The 19,659-nt window shown below is 36.9% G+C and overlaps 1 protein-coding gene across 1 annotated transcript in view; it reads right to left on the minus strand.

Moving 5' to 3' along the window:
• LOC124640787 (DE-cadherin) overlaps window positions 1–19,659 on the minus strand; it is a 228,051-nt gene that overhangs the window by 207,833 nt on the left and 559 nt on the right. The gene's annotated exons all lie outside the window — the stretch shown is intronic.

Consider the following 19,659-nt stretch of genomic DNA (forward strand, 5'->3'; position numbering starts at 1 on the left):
ACCGCTTTTATAGGTGATCCTGTGCTCCGAGTTCTTCTGGAACCACGTGTTGACCACTGCCAGATCAAACGCAGTAGCCGGTAGCAACAGGGCTTCACCCTGTCGACATATAGCTTACATAAGGTGTTCGTTGACCTTGAAAAGGCATATGACTGGGTACCTCGTGAGGTTTTGTGGTGGGCCCTTAAGGAGAAAGGTATGCCAGGCTCGAATCAACTGCACATACTTCATGTGCAGTTGATTCGAGCGATGTACGGCAGATGCAGTACACAAGTCCGGTCTACAGCCGGCACTACCGCCAGTTTCAGTGTAGGGGTTGGCTTACATCAGGGGTCGGCGCTCAGTCCTTACCTCTTCCTGTTGTTAATGGACGCCCTTACAGCGGACATACAGGAGGAGGTTTCCTGGTGTATGCTTTTCGCCAATGATTGTTCTGGTGGGGGAGAGTGGGCCAGAGGTCCAGAGCAGATTGGAGGCATGGCGGCTAAGACTGAAGACGGTAGATTTAAAGGTCAGCAAGAGCAAAACCGAGTACCTACATTGCGATTTTGGCGGTATATCAAGACCCATGACCATAACCCTAGCCGGCATGCCCCTACCAGTCTGCTCCGACTTCCGGTACCTTGGTTCACTCGTCCAAAGTGACGATGAGGTGGACAGGGATGTTACGCATCAGATCAATTCTGGATGGATGCAGTGGCGACAGGTAACTAGCACTATTTGTGACCCACCGGATGCCCCTCAAACTGAAGGGCAAAATTTACAAATCCGTAATAAGACCTGTCGTCCTGTATGGATCAGAGTGTTGGGCATTGAAAAAGAAGGATGAGAATAGAGTGCATGTAGTTAGAACAAAACAATTCTGATTCTCCAGCCTTCTAACATGAATAGAGACAATAGTTTATATACCTACTAAAAACTTTATTGGTTGTCTTAGCTTATGATATCAATCAACTAAGCAGTCTTCAAACTACCACTTGATAACGATTATAAGCCTCACAAAAACAACTAGAACGATAGTTATTTTAATCACCATCTCGTGCCAAATGAAACACGAATCCAACGTTCTAACAGTCCTGAGAAATAATTTCATATCTAGCCATTAATTAGCACCATCTAGAAGTTCTTTATAAATAATTCATTATGAGAGACCATGGTTATTATTTATCTAAATATGTCAACAAGCGACCGCAGTAATTAAGTGCTCAGACAAGCAATGAATGACTTGAATGGGATGACTCATTAATTCCATTAATTGACGGCAGAGGGCGCACTCACGACTTTTTGTAAATGTCATAATGTCATACGATACAGTTTTGCGCGCGTAAATAGCGAACCATAGTGCTTCCACACTTTTTTTATAAGGCAATTGGTGGTGGCCACCATTTTTATTTACCTTGCAGTGTGAAAGTGTTTAATATTTTTTTTAGATTCCCGAGTAATAAAGAAGACGGTAAAGATATAAAAAGACTAGAAGATAACAATTGCAAATAAGACGAGCATTGTGCAGTTAGCAAGAAAAAATGCAAAGAATTTAAAAGTACAAGAACAATCTTTTATTAGAATGCATTCTTCGATGATTAGCCTACAGATAATTGGAACCACATACTCGTGCTATCCTCAGGAATGTTTATTACATATGACGAGTAATTGATTAACCTTTGTTGTAGATACAATAAATAAATAAATTCCAGACATGCATAAGCAGCTACAGCGTTGATGACACGATGAGTTCTCTGGTGAGAATCTCAATAAAATTTCCTGTGATTTTACATTATTGTGATAGTATGAGAAATTGCGCGATCACACTATTGTTCAAACATAATTTATTACACAGGTGTCTTTCGATTCTGTGGGTTTTTCACATGTAGAATAACTCACACGAGTGTGATTATTGCCATTTTAGACTCTATTATTTACATTCTATTACGGAAATCGATTGACTGTTTCTAAGTTTGCGTAAGCGTGACGATTTTATAGTATGAGTCATTCGAAACAAACATATAAGTATACTATGTATAGTCATCTTTATTAATTAATAACAATCTGAAATAATTTCAATACTAAGCAAATTATTATGAATCACATGACGACAATTTTTCTAAGATTATAAATTATTGTTTGTATGTATTGATGATTATGTGCATAAATTAAGTCAACATTTTAAGATATTTTCGGAAGCAGATCTTAAAGAATGCCATTTAACTTTGGGCTAAAATATTTGTTTTTGATAGTTATTTAATGGCCGTTCAGCAAAATAAGAGCAGTACGGATATTTGCAAAGATACGAGCGAGTTATAAAGACATCGAGACCCTAAAACATGGTTCATTTTACAAACTTTATATTTTATACCAAGTGCCTATTGTCTGTAAGTAACGACTAGCACCAGGGCTGAACTTAGTATCAACTTATTGTGTAATATCATTCTTATCTGTTAAATGCTAACATTATCATTATCTACCGGTGTAAATTACGAGTTACTACAGAATTGTTACGAGGTTGAATCGGTATAAATTTATATTTTACTATCGGATTTTCCATGGTTTCACCCGCATCCCGGGCGAATTTCTTTCAGCAATCGGATTTAATATAGGCTTTGTCATCCAGCGATAGTGTAGCATCCCTATGGATCAGACATTTCGGAGCCTATTCAATGCAAACAATCAAATCTTTCCTCGTTATCAGTGGCGGCTGTACCTTAAGTGCACTCGTGCGCTGAACCACCAATTCAAAAGATTTAACAATTACAATATTTTACTTTATCTTTATTTTTAAATTACCATTTCAATATTTATTTTACATACATTTATTATACAAAAACGTATAAAAAATTAAATTTCCAATTATGGTCAAAAAGTTGGAGCGCTTTACTAAACTAATATCGTGCGCTCCGACGAGCGCACGAGGACTGCTAATACATCTTGTATGAGATACGAATGAATACGCCTGACGCGTGAAACAAAAAATAGTTCATAGAAATGTACTGAGTAATGAGTCGGTTCCCGAGCGCCGCACGCACGAACCGAAGATTACCGAGAGCACCCGATTTATGACGAATTGGGCCGGCCGGCATGGGCGCGAGGCGACGGCAGCCATGATTGATTGACAACTCTGCATGTGCGACGCTATTATAACTATTTCCGTAATTGTTTTGATTCTATAATTGAACTTTTGTTATAATTGAACTTTTTTATTCTGTACTGTGTTAAGTATCAGTTGAAATGAGTATAAACATTGATTATATTAAAGAAAATAACAAAAATTTTCAAAGTAAATTGAACATAAAATTGGCCGGACCGCCACGGCCCTTTTTAAGTTTAAAACAAGAGTGCAAATCGAAAAATAAAACATTTACACGAAGTTTTAAAAGTGAAATGTATAATAAAAAGAAATGGTTGTGTGGATGTGAGCGTCTTAATGCATTCTTTTGTTTTCCTTGCATTATTTTTGGCGGAGAATCGATTTGGACAGAAACTGGAATCAAGGATCTGACGCATTTGAGTGAAAAAATAAAAAAACATGATTCTTCGCAAGCACACCTACAAAATGTAATGAGTTTGTCTGTGTTAGGCACAGTCGACATTCGTAATCAGCTAGATTCTGTGTATAGAAGCAATATCCAAAAGTATAATGAACAAGTTGATAAAAACAGGTATATTTTATCACGTCTTATCGATTGTGTCAAGTTTTGTGGTGCATTTGAGTTAGCTTTGCGAGGTCACGATGAAACTATTGAATCTAGTAATGCTGGGGTGTTTCGTGGATTAATAGACTTTGTATCAGAGTTGGATACAGTCATGAAGGAGCATCTCACGTCGTCTACAGTTTTCAAAGGTACGTCAAAAACTATTCAGAACGATATTTTGGACTCAATTTTATATGTTTACCACAAAGAATTGTCGAATATTATAACAAAATGTGAATACGTAGCAGTTCAAGCTGATGAAACTACCGATGTATCGACGACTATGCAGATGGTAATGATTTTAAGATACGAAGAAAACGGACAGGTTCATGAACGGTTTTGGAAATATCTTACGCCGCATTCCCATACTGCTGAAGGACTTAGTTCTGTTAATATAACCGAATTACGGGAACTTCAAATAACTCCGCAACAATTAATAGCACAATGTTACGATGGCGCTGCTGTAATGAGCGGGAATGTTGGTGGAGTACAGGCTAAAGTAAAAACCGTCTATCCAAATGCTTCATTCGTTCATTGTTACGCCCACCAACTAAATTTAATAATTGAAAAAAGTGTAAGTCAAAACAAAACCGTACAGAAATTTTTTGCTAACCTTCAAGCTTTTCCAAAGTTTTTTTCACGATCACCGAAGCGTACAGAAGTTTTGAAAACTATTGTATCAAAGAAGATTCCAGCTGCTCCGCAAACGAGATGGAACTTTAATTCGCGGACCGTTGATTCAGTACATAGCTACAGGGAGCCTTTAAAAGAATGCATGACGACCATTATAGAAACGGAAAATGATACCAGTTCTATAAATCAGGCTGATATGCTTCAAAGATATTTGAATGACAGCACGTTTTTATATTGGCTTGAATTTTTTAAATCTATTCTGCCACATAGTGAAATTTTATTCAAACAAATGCAAAAAAGAAATATTGATTTGGTTCATATAAAAAAACTGTATTAATGATTTCGAAATCAGTATACAAAATGCACGTAACAACATAGATCAACTTGAAGAACCACCTCAAAAGAGGTTTAAATCGTCTAGCTCTGTCATAGCAAAAGAAGTGTGCGATATAATTATTACTCAAGTAAAAGACAGATTCAATTTTTGTGATCATTTGATAGCAGCCAAATTATTTTACTGCGAGAACTTTACCACATACCGTTCTAATTTTCCCGACAAAGATTTCACGATCACAGTTTCCACATACGCCGCTTTGGACAAGTACAAATTTAAAAACGAACTTTCCGCAATATACAGTCGCGACGATTTCACCAACGCAAATAGTGCAATTGCAATTTTACAGTTGTTCTATAATAATGACCTGACTGAATCATTTTCAGAGTCAATGAAACTGTTGCGAATTCTGTGCACTATACCGATGACTTCAGTCGAGAGCGAGCGATGTTTTTCTACACTGAAAAGAATAAAAACATTTCTCCGAAATACCATGTCGCAGGATCGGCTAAATGCACTGTCTGTGCTTAGTATTGAAAAGAAATTTATACAATCAATACCCGACTTTAATAAAAAGGTGATTGAACATTTCGCATCAGAAAAATGTCGTCGCATTGATTTAATGTATAAAAAATAAACATATTTTATATCAATTGTTGTTTTGTGGAATTTTAAGATTTTAGTCATGTGCACCACCAGTTCGATAACCCACCAGCCGCCACTGCTCGTTATAATATAAAATCGACTAAAATCACAACACTATGACGGGTTTAAATTTAGAACGCACAATCAAAATGTCACACTAACCTCTCTGGAACGAGTATTCAAACCAATCAAACGTCAAATCTCCCGTCAAGGAATTTAATTGGTTGTTGTTATTTCGACTGACCAATCAGAAATCACAACAACGTGAGATTTGACAGTAGATTGACTGAACAGAGACAAGAAAAGGCTTTTAGAAACTGGTGATCAAGTAAAATAAATATACCTACCATAATGTAAACCTCTATGTTGTATAACAGTAGCCGTGAAAGATTAAACCAAAGATAAAAGCATCAATAAAATTATTCTCACGCTACTCTAATGGCCAGTATTACAAAACACCATTTTTAAAATGTCGTTTAAGTCGGGAGCAACGAACCGTACAAAATATTTCTTTCTATAAACACGGTTTAACTTTTATTCACATTAGAGTAATACGGGTATTATGTGACTGAAATTACTATTGAAAGGTTTTCTATTCTAATACACTTCGGCAAATTTACTCAATACCAATCATAGTTTCTCTTTCTAAAAAGTGTATTAGGTTTCGCCACAAATCTATTCTCGAAAGTAATAACAAAAATGAGTGACTTTTCTTTTAGGAAGTTAATTTTTAACAAAATTATACCTACTCTGACAAGAATAAAGATCCTCTTCGACACACTAATTTCAAATTCAGGTATCGAATATCGAATGCGTTACCAAGCGTAACTGAGCCCATCACTAGTTGAAAGTGACAAATTCAAAATGTCGGCCGGTTGCAGTGATCGCGTGCTTTGCATGATGCGTCCATTGCGTGAGCGTCTCGTTATTACCAATGGTCAAATCGTCGCCATCCGCTGGTCATTTTGTTGCTGAATTGTCGAGACATCCATTAAAGTACTTTGCTTGCTTACTCATTACCAGTTAAAACCTGTATAAAATGTTTTTAATAATTATCTGGAATATGTAAAGCCTAGAACCTGTTTGAACTGTTATTAACTTTTGTATGGGTTCAGTCTTTATTTAGCAGTCCAGTCTATAACCAAAATAGTTAAGTAGCTAGTAACAACGACGTAGGTACTCAAGGGACAAAATTATTTAACATAAGAAGTAAGGCCAAAGAACTTCGTTTTTTTTTGTCGGCAGCACGGCAGGTGGCGGCCGGCGCGTTCCGATTGGCTGCGTTCAAGGGCCAGACAACCCCTAACTTTGACGGCGCTGCTAATAATGATACACACACTCCGATTGCTTCAACGTAAGGCGATTTTATGGTGCGCCAGACATGCACAGCTTTTACCTTCCCAACTTACCCACATAAGTGCTATGGCTGTAAAAAATAAAAACAACGTGTCTAGACTAAGGTTGGAAGGTAGTTTCTCAGTAATTGAGACCTTAGCCTTAATGTCGTAGTTTATGTTCCACTTTATTTCCTTTTTGATGATATTACTCTCGCGGAACAATATTAACATTGCACCTCATGCTCTAATGGTTTTATTATTCACTATAAACTAAAACTATCACGTTGTTTTGGGAACAGTACACCTCTATTATGCCAGCAACGTGACTCACGGCATATTCCCTAGATTTGCTCGATAAAGTCCGTCGAATAACAAATTTTACATTACAATTTCCTTCAAACACTATATTGAAATACAGGGAACATTTGTTGCGAGCCAAGTCCGCGGTCCGTACAAGGGTGAATGTTATACGTACATTAGAGTTAATGTAAGTTACTTTTAAGGTTTCCAGCGTGGCTGGGAGGCAATAAAAGCAGAAAGTTGTGCCGCGGTCGCTCGATACATTCGATTCGGTCCGTGAGTCACCGCCAAATCGAATACAAACTTGCGAAACTCGCGGAGCCCACGGCTCGCCTTATACACCATTACTTTTGTGTACAATTCCACGAATCGCATCGGATTGTTGGTTTATTTCCTCTGATCGTGTTAAGAGCTTCTTTTGGACACACCACTCTACTTTGAATAAGGTAAAACTCAGGTCAGCAAATGTTAGTAGGTCCGATTAAACTAGTTCAATTTGTTTGGAATATTCTATTTGTCTGAACTCGCGACTTCAAAAGGAGACAAGCTCTCATATTTCCAAGCTTTGTTTTATTTTCCTTATTTGCGTTATTCCGTTGTATATGTTTGAATTTGCGAAGTATACAATTGTAATTGCAAACTGGATAACAATTCCGGCAAGTTTAAGCCGAATTTTGGCTGTTGAGCGAAGTCGAGGGCGGAGGGTGAGTGGAGCTTATAAAATGCCTCTTAGATACTAAGTAGGTAGTCCTTCAAAGTTGTTGAGATGCCTCCGAAGTTTGTCGCGAAGAGTTTAATAGAATTCCTTACTCAGTCTGTGGACTAAAGTTTGTTTTAATGATTGATCAGCAAATAACATTACGGAGTAAAATGACTCATTCATTAACGTGTTCCGGGTACACTGACCTAGGTTGGAGAACAACGTTGCTATCAATTAAACAGTTGCTATTTGTACTCCTTATGAACCAAAAAAAAGAAGTGAGTATTATCAGTAGTTGATAAACAACTATCGCTCATTATGTAGGTAGCTACTTGTGTTTCATACTTCAATGTTAAGAAATGGTCGATGTCTCAAATAAACACTGATTATGACTTTATCGTTACTTTAATCGAGTAAAATGGCGCCTATTCAAGTACGTCAGACGTCATAAATTGAGGTTACAAGAACGCTGATTGTTGTTTGCACAAAATTTAACAATGTAATTCTGAATAAAAATGTCGCAAGTCGCACCCCAAATAAAATGTAATATAATGAATAGCGCTCTAAACTTGCGGTGATAAAATTTAATAACAATACTATGGGAATGACAGGGCTGTCGCGGTGGCTCGCGTAAAATATGAGGCCACAAGACACCCGCAGTTTTATTAGTTTTTGGCTAGCACGGCGGAACGTTAAATTCACACTGCATTACTTTACACTAACTAGCAAAAAACTCTACAGTAACAACATATTCCAAAAGACCCAAATACATTAACCATACTAAATAATGCAATTGTTACCTAATCGTTATGCAAGCCTGAACTTGACAAAGCAATTTCGCCATTAAATTGAATAATTGCGTTAATTAATAACAAATCCTCAATTTCCAGCAAAACACTGAATGTATTAAAATTCCAAACTGCCCGTATGAACCGAATAACAAAACGAGATTGTTATGAACAGGGTTGTCACAAGCAGGAAAGCTAGCGACGCTGCAGGAAACGATGTGGGGCAGCCCTACGGGACGGGAGATATTCCACTTTCATAACATGTCACAGTTTCATGGCAACACGTGTCAAAGCCGGGCTAGCGTGTTGAAAAACATCCCTCTAACACGACTGGACGAATGTTTGCACGTGTTTGCTTAATAGACTAAGCAACGCAAAAAACTGAAAGGGTATGCCAACACTAATTATACAACGCCACATTACACTCTAGATGGGGCTTGAAATTCGGAAGCAGTAAGTAATTATGATAAATGCTGAGGAAAACATTTAATGATTGATATTTAAACGACAGGCCACAAGTTGGAGGGATGACATTGCTAATGGAGTTGTGAAATGCGAAGACAAATTGCTTGGAATTACTTTGAAGGCGTCAGATATAAGACACCTTTTTTACAAAAAATATGACGGAAGTTCTAGCAAATATTGCTAGACATTAAGTAATGGCTGATTTACATTGAGTCAGTAACTGACGTCAGTCCACTGACAAGTCAGTGCTGACCCGGCACTGCCATCGTGTAAATTGATTTGAAGTCAGTACAGTACTACTGACGAAACACTGACACTACACTGACTTCGTGTAAATAGCACGCGTCAGTTTTCGGCGCCTACACTGACGTCAGTTACTGACTCAATGTAAATCAGCCTTAATTGCCGAATGTCTTTTAGAAGTTTAACTTTTTCTTGATAAAAGTATTTTTTGTTGATTGGGCACACAAGCACTTGAAACCACGTGAGACCAGAAAGTTTTTTTTAGGATCTTTAAAAGATAAAAAAACATGACGCAACATCGAACACGGAATGAAAGTACTTGAAGCGTGTAACCAAACGCAACGTATCTTGACGCTAATCAAAAATATTATTAATATGAATAAAGTTTAGAAAACCAAGGTTCTTTATATGGATAAGGCAAATATTTTTACCTTAGCCATACTCAAATATAATCATTTCGTTGTAAGGGATGTAGTTAAACTATCCCCGGTGCTAGAACTGTGCTCCTCGTGAACGCTGGTTTCTTTTGGAAACTTGGGTCTTCAAAAATTCGGTAATGATTTCATTTATCTCTACTGGGAATAGCTCGTCTGATATACCTAGGTATTACCAACCCTTAAACTGAATTTTATTCTCACCAAAAATTTTAGGGGAACGAAAACTAAAAATAGAGGCTGTCAAGAGCGTAATAGATTCTTTGTCCTTTCGGGACCGGTACCGGTAGGCGTCACGGATTCAGTTACCTTCCCCGATCAGGGATATATGTTATTTACGAAGGTTTATTTGAAAGTCAATGTTATGTTAAAACAATCTACGTTCTCGTCTATCACATCACACAATTGATAGGACGATGACTCTTCAGTTACTGCGAAAAAAGACAAAAAGTTTTATAGCTAGACATAATGTTGTTTTGCATAATGTATTAAGTGCTGTTCAACTTAGAGTTAGTTTTCTTAGAGGGGAATAATAAAGTACTTTTTTATTTAGTGATGTATTTTGTAAAATTCAAGACTTATTTTCCACTATAAGAGTCACACGATTTGACACGATCCTTACTTTGTCCCTTGTTCCATCTTTTCTTGAACCAGATCCATACCCGTTTTGAAAAGACATCAAATTCCTGATACTTTCTAAACATAAAGTTATTACTACCAACAACAATATACTAAGTAAAATGCTAAATTCCTTATATAATCACGTAATAGCATTAATCGGATATAATTACAGTGAAGGAAGCGCGGTTATGTAAGGAGCATCAGTCTTGAGGCTGACTGACCTTCCAGTCACGAACCAGTCGCCACAGAATGACCGCGACTCCAGACAATCCACTGAGGCTAACAGACTTGGTTATATCTAGATATCTACACGAATATGATAAAAGGGAAACATTTTTATGTTTGGCTCCGAAACTAGTGAACCTCTTTGCAAAATTCTAATAAAGACTATATTTTATCCGGGTACGGACAGTAGTTCCCACGGGACGCGAGTGAAACCACGGGTAAAACAGCAAGATTTTTTTACATCTTTACTTAATGTGCATATATTTATAAAAAATACTGTTCTAGAATACTCCAATGTGACAAATTGTGATGACTACACAATTTGTCACATTGGAGTATTTTTCGGAGGGTTATCATTATTTCTCTTTGAAAAGGACAGAATTATAATATCACAGTACTTCCTAGAAGCTCCAACAGCAAAAGGTCAAGGAAATCATGAATTGTTTTTACTTAATTATTAATAACCAAGCTTCCATTTTCCCTTTAAATGTTAAAGGTGTTCAAATCAAGTACATACACCTACTTCAATTTGTACCTAAATATTCAAATAGGTGTTAAAAATTAAATTAGCAAATATGATTAGAAAAGTGGATTTTATCGTTAAACTGATTAAAAAAAAAAAAAGAAAAAAATCATTTATTAAAACAACGCGAAACCGAATATTGAATACTTACATTGAAAATAAAGCATCTTTGTGGGCGGGCGACTATATTTCAGTCAGACAAATATCAAAAGATGAAGTATTTTATATCAATTTGCGCATTCGTGCAAAGTATATTTAAGTAGCTCCGTTTCCTCCCCGGTCTTAGCTTTTTAATGGCGCCATTTATGGGGATGGGGTAAAATATCCGTATAAAGGGAGACGGACCAAGAATTCCGATGATTGCACCGTGCCCTGAATACAGCAAAGTCTTCGCTATTAAAATTAACGGCAGACCTTCAAAAATACCCATTCCTTTACTTCTAAATATGCTATATTTTATAGCATTAAGAAGAGCTCAAATTCCCCAGTAATTAAGTTGATATTCTCGGAGTTAAAAGATTCACGTAAAATGCGATGGTTATTGCTGCCAAAACGTTCTGTGGGCGCGAATGGACATTGATTGGGCATTGTGAGTTGCCCAACAATGAGCAATCACGGCCGGAGGTCTAGTACTAATAGTAGCTACTTGGCGCGAAACGCACTTCATTTCAAAGCCTGTTATGATGGCTCTCGACAGCGCTCGTCATCCACTTCTGAGAGTACGCGTACCTAATCATACGCCGCGTATAACCGTCAGTTATTTCACGAATGACAGCTCGCCAGCTGCTCGCGCGATCGTTTACAATTAACAAACCGATAACAAGTACGTTATTCGCAGGCAGGTCGATATTAAGCCTCTATTGTGAGAGCGAAAAGCAATCGGAAGCTATCGAAACTAGTTTCAACGGTAACTAACACGGGATAGAACTCGCTAGAACAGGCAATTTATTTTTAAAGATTTTATTCTTTAGTCTGTCCTTAATCAATAACCTTGAAAGTTGGTAATAAATTCTCGACAAATGTCTACATTCTCTGAAAACAATTTCTAAGTACAAAGTTCAAACTTCTAGTACACTTGAACCTGTTGATTTTCTAAGTAATTTTAAGTTAATTTCGGGAAAGTAGTCGCCGAAGAAAGACTAACAATCGTGTCACCTCGAAAATCAATTAAAATCCTGTCACTACGGAAGGTTGTAATCGTGGGGGTCTATTTTTAAATCGAGCGATATGGCTTTGCGGGAACGATACCCTCGGGGAGCATTGAGTCGATGTTCGTTTAATAGGGATCTATTGTTGTATATGGCCCGATTAATTACTATTGTTTGTTGTAAGCTCTAAGGAAGCAGATTGTGATTTTGTAGACTTCATTTACTGCTTGACTAAGTTGACAGAATGCTTAAGAAAGTTTAACAAAAATTGGTCCTAATTATAGCGCTCAATGAATAAGTGGCGCCTCAGCAGCCTACTTTAATACTCCCCCTCTTCCAATATCACAATTTGAAATTCTATATTCCAGGATTGTTCGTGTTTCGTTTCATAGTAAAAATCGCTTCGCCAAAATCTCGCTAACATTTTGAACAAACTCCAAGTTTCATTACATTTCCGTGAACAGTTGGACAAACAGACCCAGTTTTCTTAGCCAATCTAGTGGGTGGATAGTTCGGCAATAATCGGAAGGTTTCGGCCAGCCGATTGTAGGCTATATCGCCTTCTACGATACCCTTGAGAAACGTATAGCTGAACTCTAATAGGGATCCATTGTGATATCCGCTGGCTTAATTACAACTGTTCAAATGATGTTGAGGATGTTCACTAGGTCAATACGATGGTTTTCCAGGGCTAATGACAATATTCAATTGCGTTTAAACCTAGTGCGAATAAATAAGAGCAAATATTTAATACTGTCCAGGCAGTCTGAGCAGCTTAAATACTTAGCAGTAAATTGAAAGAAAAACAACCATCTCAGACTGAAAATAAGTTGATGTACTTTCCTTTTAGTACTTAGCCGTCTTTCATCGATAAAAACGTGAGATAAAACTATAAGAAGATTTAGCTACTCGATTATGCTTCGCAAAGACTTTAAGTCGCTCAGTTCCCATTTCAATAAATACTTTAACGGACCTTTAACACTGAATATCTTACCACAGAGTATACCCATTTTCTAGAACCTAGATAATCTGTGAACATGAGTGAAAATCTACAGGTACCCACTACGGCAACGGATAAACATAATGCTAGTTTTCTCTGAGCACTTTTCTACTCTCAACATAGCCCGTAAAGCTAAATGGCCCCACTAGAAGTAATGGAAACTCATTACGATATAATTTTAAGCATTTTTAAAAGCGATAGCCATCTATGCAGCTGCGCAAAGAAACTTAATATTGGAGATGATATCTTGTTAGATTCCCGACAGTCGTGAACGGATATTCTTGATTGGCGATAGCAGACGATTTATGCATTGTGTAAACTCTAGGAAATTTACTAGCGTACATAGTTGTAATAGACGACTTTGCAAAAAGCTGCAGTGAGACTAACATTCAAAGAAGACTTAAGATAAGCCAATTGTATCGATCAATAGTTAATGCCTTTCGATGGATGCATTAATTCTAATTAAAACCAGTCTTAGATCCCGTGTCTGTTGATGCAAAGCTAAGGCTTAAGCTCGAAGCACGGGACGGAGAGACTTCTCAACGCACATAAATCACATAATGTGATACTGGCTTAGTACTCAGCAAAGATAAAAAGCAAAGTGCACATAGTGCAGACAAACTAAGCAATATCCTCGTATTTGTGCATCTAAAACAGCGAAGGTATTTATATTTGTCGTACTCGGCCCCAGTAATTCTTTGAACTATCTCAGTTTTCCGAGGCAGCAAGATTAACAGTTACTGTTTGGCGCAGAAAATACAAATAGCCTTTGGACATTTAAATTTGTTCTACTCGTTACTAGGATTTGTGTTTAGCTAGAATTCCAATTAGGAGTTTAACTTTAATTAAGCGGGAGTGTTGAGTAGTTTTGACATCGGTTAAGTCAAAATGTGGCGGAAAAATCTGATGTCGGATTTTTTGGTCCCAGCGATGGCAAGTTTGAGATGCGTCGGCCAAATATGGAAACACTTCTTTCATACCATTACATTTTTTTAAAGTACATATACGTGTACGTTTGACGACCTCGATGGCGCAATGGTCATCATGCCGGACCGCCGAACCTGAGGTCCCGGGTTCGATTCCCGGTTCGGTCGACATTTGTGTGATGAGCATGCTTGTTGGCCGTGGTCTGGGTGTTATATGTATTTATAAATATGTAGCTATATGTAGTTTATCAGTTGTGTTAGCACCCATAACACAAGTTAATAAATAACTTACCATGGGGCTAACCGACCGTGTGTGAAAAAGGTGTCCCGACATTATTATTATTATTATACTTTGTACTTATGAGTACATATATTATACGACAAACAAATCCCAAAACGTCCACGCTCAATACATTAAAATTGACGCAGACGTCACATGAACTATAACATTGAAGAGAAAAGCATCAGTGTTCGATCCACTCAAAGAGCAGAAACATAGGATTGCCATTAGGTGCTTACTTAAGATGTCAACGCATACATAGGCATGATCGAATTACCTTGTGTATACTTACCTTTATGCATTCACGTAGAAATTTCATAAGAAAATCCTTTTTCGTTTCACAATATTCAATTCTAGAACATGTATTTTATTTAATGTGCCTTGCTTTTGTGTTTTAAACGATGTTGTAGGTTTCTTTCAGTTATTTTTGTGTTTTATTGAAATTCGATGTTTTCGTCTCTAGTGATCTGGAAATCTGATTAAGACTATGATTTTCTAAAAGTTTAGCCTGATTTTATATATTTTAATGTCCGTTTGTTTTTGACAACAATGTTATTTTTAAGCTTCTACAATCGACTACGAAAATATACACCAAAAATAGTAATGAAACGCTCATTTTCCGTAAAGATAAAAGGTACATAATTACGCTTAAAATTACAGCCGGGAATATTTTTGGAAGTCATCATATTTATTATTATAATACCTATGTTTGTACCTACGTCAGTTCGCGTGACGATAATCACGTAACGGACTGTTTTACTAGGCGGGTCGAAACAACTCGTGTTATCATATCATCGATAGCACGGCTGGTTTGCCCGTTCCTGGCAAAAAGTGCGTCCGATAGCGAAGTGGCCGCTCTGATTTTAATATTTGATCTATGCGGTGCAGGTAACGTGAATGCGTACTGACTGTTGCTAAGTAAAATGGTGTTTAAAATATTCTGGGAGTTAGAACTTAGAATACGTTGTGCCAACTGAACTATAAGTTTGATTTTGAAATTCGAACAGAATGTATCTAGAAATTGGGTGCATTCTTTATTCAAGATGGCGATGGATTTTGTAGGCGCGGAAATTTCCAAATTCGCAAAATATGTATTCAAAATTCGAACGACAGTCGGACATCCCTACTTTTGTCAACAGTTCAAATGAACCGAGCTTTATTATCACACATATTTATTTAATTAATTAAATAATCATGCAGACAGCTCATCAATCGAATGAGTTACCAAAATAAATTATTAATTTGTTTAAACATGACATTAATGTTAAATATTAATAAAATCAAAAAGGCAAATTCTTGTTGCATCTGCTATAGTTTGCATCTGACACGTTCGATTGCAATTTTCATTTTATCGCTATTGTGCCGATGCCGATTGACGGAAATAGGTTAATGCGATACTCAGGCAATCTATCGCTAGGTGATAACCTTCCACATTTATTTATTCTCAGTAAATCTGTACCTACTTAGAAGATTTCATAATCTTAGGTGCATGACCTAACTAATAAATTGGACATGATATCGTGCATTTTGTATTGTAACATCTCTGCTTCAGCACAATACGTTTTGTCCCAATTATAATGTTCTGAATTGAATTCGGCATTCGACTGCTCCAAATTAGGTTCATCGTACTGAAAATAAATTCACAGCTTTTGATTTTCGCTGAAGCATGACGAAATAGCTAGCTAGGTAATTAAGTATAAGAGCTAGTCATTATTTTCCAACAAGTTTTCAAAATCAATACAGTATGCAAAAAAGTCATTCACATTTTTGACAACTGACCGCTTTGAAACCAAAACTCGGTTTTATTGTTACCTTTCATAAAAATGTCAGCCATGTTGCATGCATTCCGCGGCCATTGAATGGTCCGGTTGCATGATGACGTCATCACATAGGCAGCCGTGTCACAGAAGCCATACACAGACCACTAAGCGCACAAACGCGCCGCACCGCAAACTTTGCTCTCCATTACCACTTCAGTTCATAACCTCTTCGTAATAACTCGAAGGGAGTCCGCAATGTATAAAAAGTACTGAATAAAACTCGGCATATGTTGTAGAAATTGTCAGTGGTTGAGGTGAGAGCAAGGAGCATAAATTAAGGCTAATGAATGGCTTATTGTGTGAGGGACAGGAAATTATTATTGGTGGGACGCTCGTGTTACTGAGGGTCATACATGACTGAACAGGGCTTACGGAGCGTATTTTACCGTATTTTATTTATAATTTTAAAACAACAAGTTTACTACTGAATGCTGAAGGCTCTCTGCTGATTGCTAAATAAAAACTTTACGAAATGTGTTAAGATACAAGTATAAATTGAAAGGGCTTTGTTATTGTTGGATTTAAATGTTAATACAAGTCAGTTAATCAAAGCACATCTAATTGCATTCCCAAACTTAAACCTACTTTTCTGTTCGAGTGTTTGAAACTTGCTCCTGGCACATAAAATTTCACAAACGTAATGAATAAGCTTGCATATTGAATGTAAATATCGAGTCGAGTGTAACCAAGTCTGTTTGTTACCGGTTTATTGAAAGGTACAGTTCATACTTATACTTGAACGAGTCGTGGGTTTGGCTCCGTCGGGATTGCTATTGTTCTCAGAAAGGCTTAGCAACTCTGTGGTACATAATAAGTAGCTAGGAGTAGGACCTGCAAACTCATAACCTTGTTTGTTGTGCATGTTTTAAAATGTTTGGCAGCCAGCTTCGCGAACGCTGAGCGAAAAAAAAAACTTACGGTTTAATTTAGGAACTCCTATTCAGGTTATGAAATTGGAACCTTATTGTTCACACTTTAAGTTTCAATATTTAATGCGCCGTTTTCCTATTTTGTCATGGTATAGAAGAGAGGAAAACAATTGGACTTGTGATACTTTAGAAATCAAAGTTAAGTGTCCTCTCTTGTTAAGTGTTTTATCGTCGATACAATATGTTATCTTAAATCAAGCTTAGATTTAGACAGATTTTTGGGAGTAAATTCGTTCATTCAATTAAATGCTTATGCGTTGTTTTCAGATAGTGTACTAAGTCTTGTTAGGTCTTAAGAAAGAACTGAAGGCTTTCCACATTGCGTAACAGGGCAACATAAGGTGGTAGAAGCTACGACTATATTTTTAGAACAATAACTTTTGTCGGACAAGAAAGGGCTAGCTAATACCTACTTACGCAATAGAAAATAACGAAAAGATCACATGAAGGTGATTTAATAAACGATAACTAGACAGCTGAAACCTTTCTAGCCATGAATACATGGGTATCTGGGTCATATGAAGGGGACTTTCATACTCCTGGCCGGAGCAATTCTGAGAAACAATAGCCTGCCATGGGCACGATCGCCTTTCACCGAGACAAATGACTTTATCGACCATCTTTGCTAATAGCTGACCTCTTGGAGAATTATTTTATTATTAAATACTTACTCAACTAGTTGTGCTTTGCAGTTTCACCAACAGACCTACCACGTCGTGCTAATGCTAATCGACCGTATTTTTGTTAATTTTACGTGCCTTCAGTGTTACCTAAGTTTGCCACTCATCATCCTCCGAGCCTTTTTCCCAATCATGTTGGGGTCGGCTTCCAGTCTAACCGGATTCAGCTGAGTACCAGTGCTTTACAAGAAGCGAGTACCTAAGTTTGCCACTGTTTATCCAAAAAAATATCTACATGTACATATGCGTATTGTGTAATTTTTAGTTTCTGAGTATCGGTGTTCGAGCAAACAAATAAACTGTTCAGCTATTCCGTTTTATTAGCCTATCTTTTATCATCTTTATCTTTCGTCATCGACCAGAGAATTTCGGCCCTTGAATGGAGCGCGGAAGAAATAGTGAAAACCTTGTCAGTGCATTCTTAAATCAACTTGAATGGTTACTATCCCTATATAGGTACCTTCTTTACCTACTTTGTTTAATGTTTTCGCATGATTAATGAGTTAAACATGTTGTTTATTTCCTAATTTGTCAAATGACAGGTTGTTAATAATGACTAAGTAATTGAGTCGATAAGATACACATTCTAGACAGACATTATTTAGAACATGTGCATAATCATACATAACCCTGGATAGATTCTGAAGGTGAATGATTCAAGACAATCTTCGTAAAAATAAATGTATTGAATTAAACCAGTCTTTGAAGCAACGAACTTTATAAATAAAATTGAGGAAGATAAATGTAGGTCTTCTTGTAAGTAATTAAAAAATACTTCGGATTACGTATTCGATTTAAATGACGTGTTCTTTTAGCGGCACTTTTTCTCAGATGGGTAAGTAGGTACTATTGCACAACTTCCTACCTATGGTGATTCATATGACTTGACTAATTTACCAACTAGGTAATTTAGGAACTAATTTAGTAGTTAGGTAGAGGTATCTTGGCTACCTAACACATTAGGTACCTACTGTTAAATAATACTTACTGAGAAAAACCTAAGCAATTTACTAAATGGGTGAATGGGTAGGTGGATAGGTATACCTATAAACCTGGTGTTTTTATAAAAATGACACGTGTTTAATAATAACAAGTCTCGAAATTAGAAGACGTCTAAAAACTGGTTTTATGGCACAAATGACTTTAAAGATAACAAATGACAATAATTTTGTGAGAAATTTTCCCATGGGAAGGTAACCTTCTTACCTACCTGCTGAGTTGTTATTATTTTACGCATCTTTTAGAATAGAATAGATATTTATTGCTTATGGCGTAATCTTAAAAGTAGGTACCATCCATGCATAGTTTGTAAAAAAATATTTCTTGTAGGTACCTATAATGTAGCAAGTAGATACCATTAACTTACCAGACTGGAAAAACCGTCATTGTCAATACAAGTACTTAGTTAGGTACTCACTTAACTTATTTTTATCAAGTAAATAAAACACGAGTAGGCAGGTTTACTGAGAGAAGGTACATTACCAACCGCCTTCAAGTCAAACATTACAAATTCCTCTGCAAAGGGGTATTATTACTACTAGGTATTTAAAGGAACCTACGGCCGACTCACTACAACCGCTTACTTATCTCTCAAGCAACAACGCTTATTATTATTTACCAGCGTGATATCTAAGTATAGCAGGTAAGAATTTATTGATAGGTGCGCCCGTCTTATCGTAAAATTCCGTTATCAAGCGGCCGTCACTGTCGTCAGTAACAGTCATTTTACTTAGTCACTCGCTTTTACCAAGAAACAGGAAACAAACACTTCATTCATGTAAATTGACCATCGATATTGCAATATAATATCCGGAAAATTACCAAGATAAAATACCACATTCCTACCTAGACTCTAAAACCGAGAATAAGTAAGAGTACGAACCTCAGAACTTGTTTATGACGTCATTTAGGCACTCATTTTAAAAATTCAAAAGACGTTCCA

The sequence above is a fragment of the Helicoverpa zea genome, chromosome 21 (assembly GCF_022581195.2).
Source record: "Helicoverpa zea isolate HzStark_Cry1AcR chromosome 21, ilHelZeax1.1, whole genome shotgun sequence".
Classification (NCBI taxonomy): domain Eukaryota; kingdom Metazoa; phylum Arthropoda; class Insecta; order Lepidoptera; family Noctuidae; genus Helicoverpa; species Helicoverpa zea.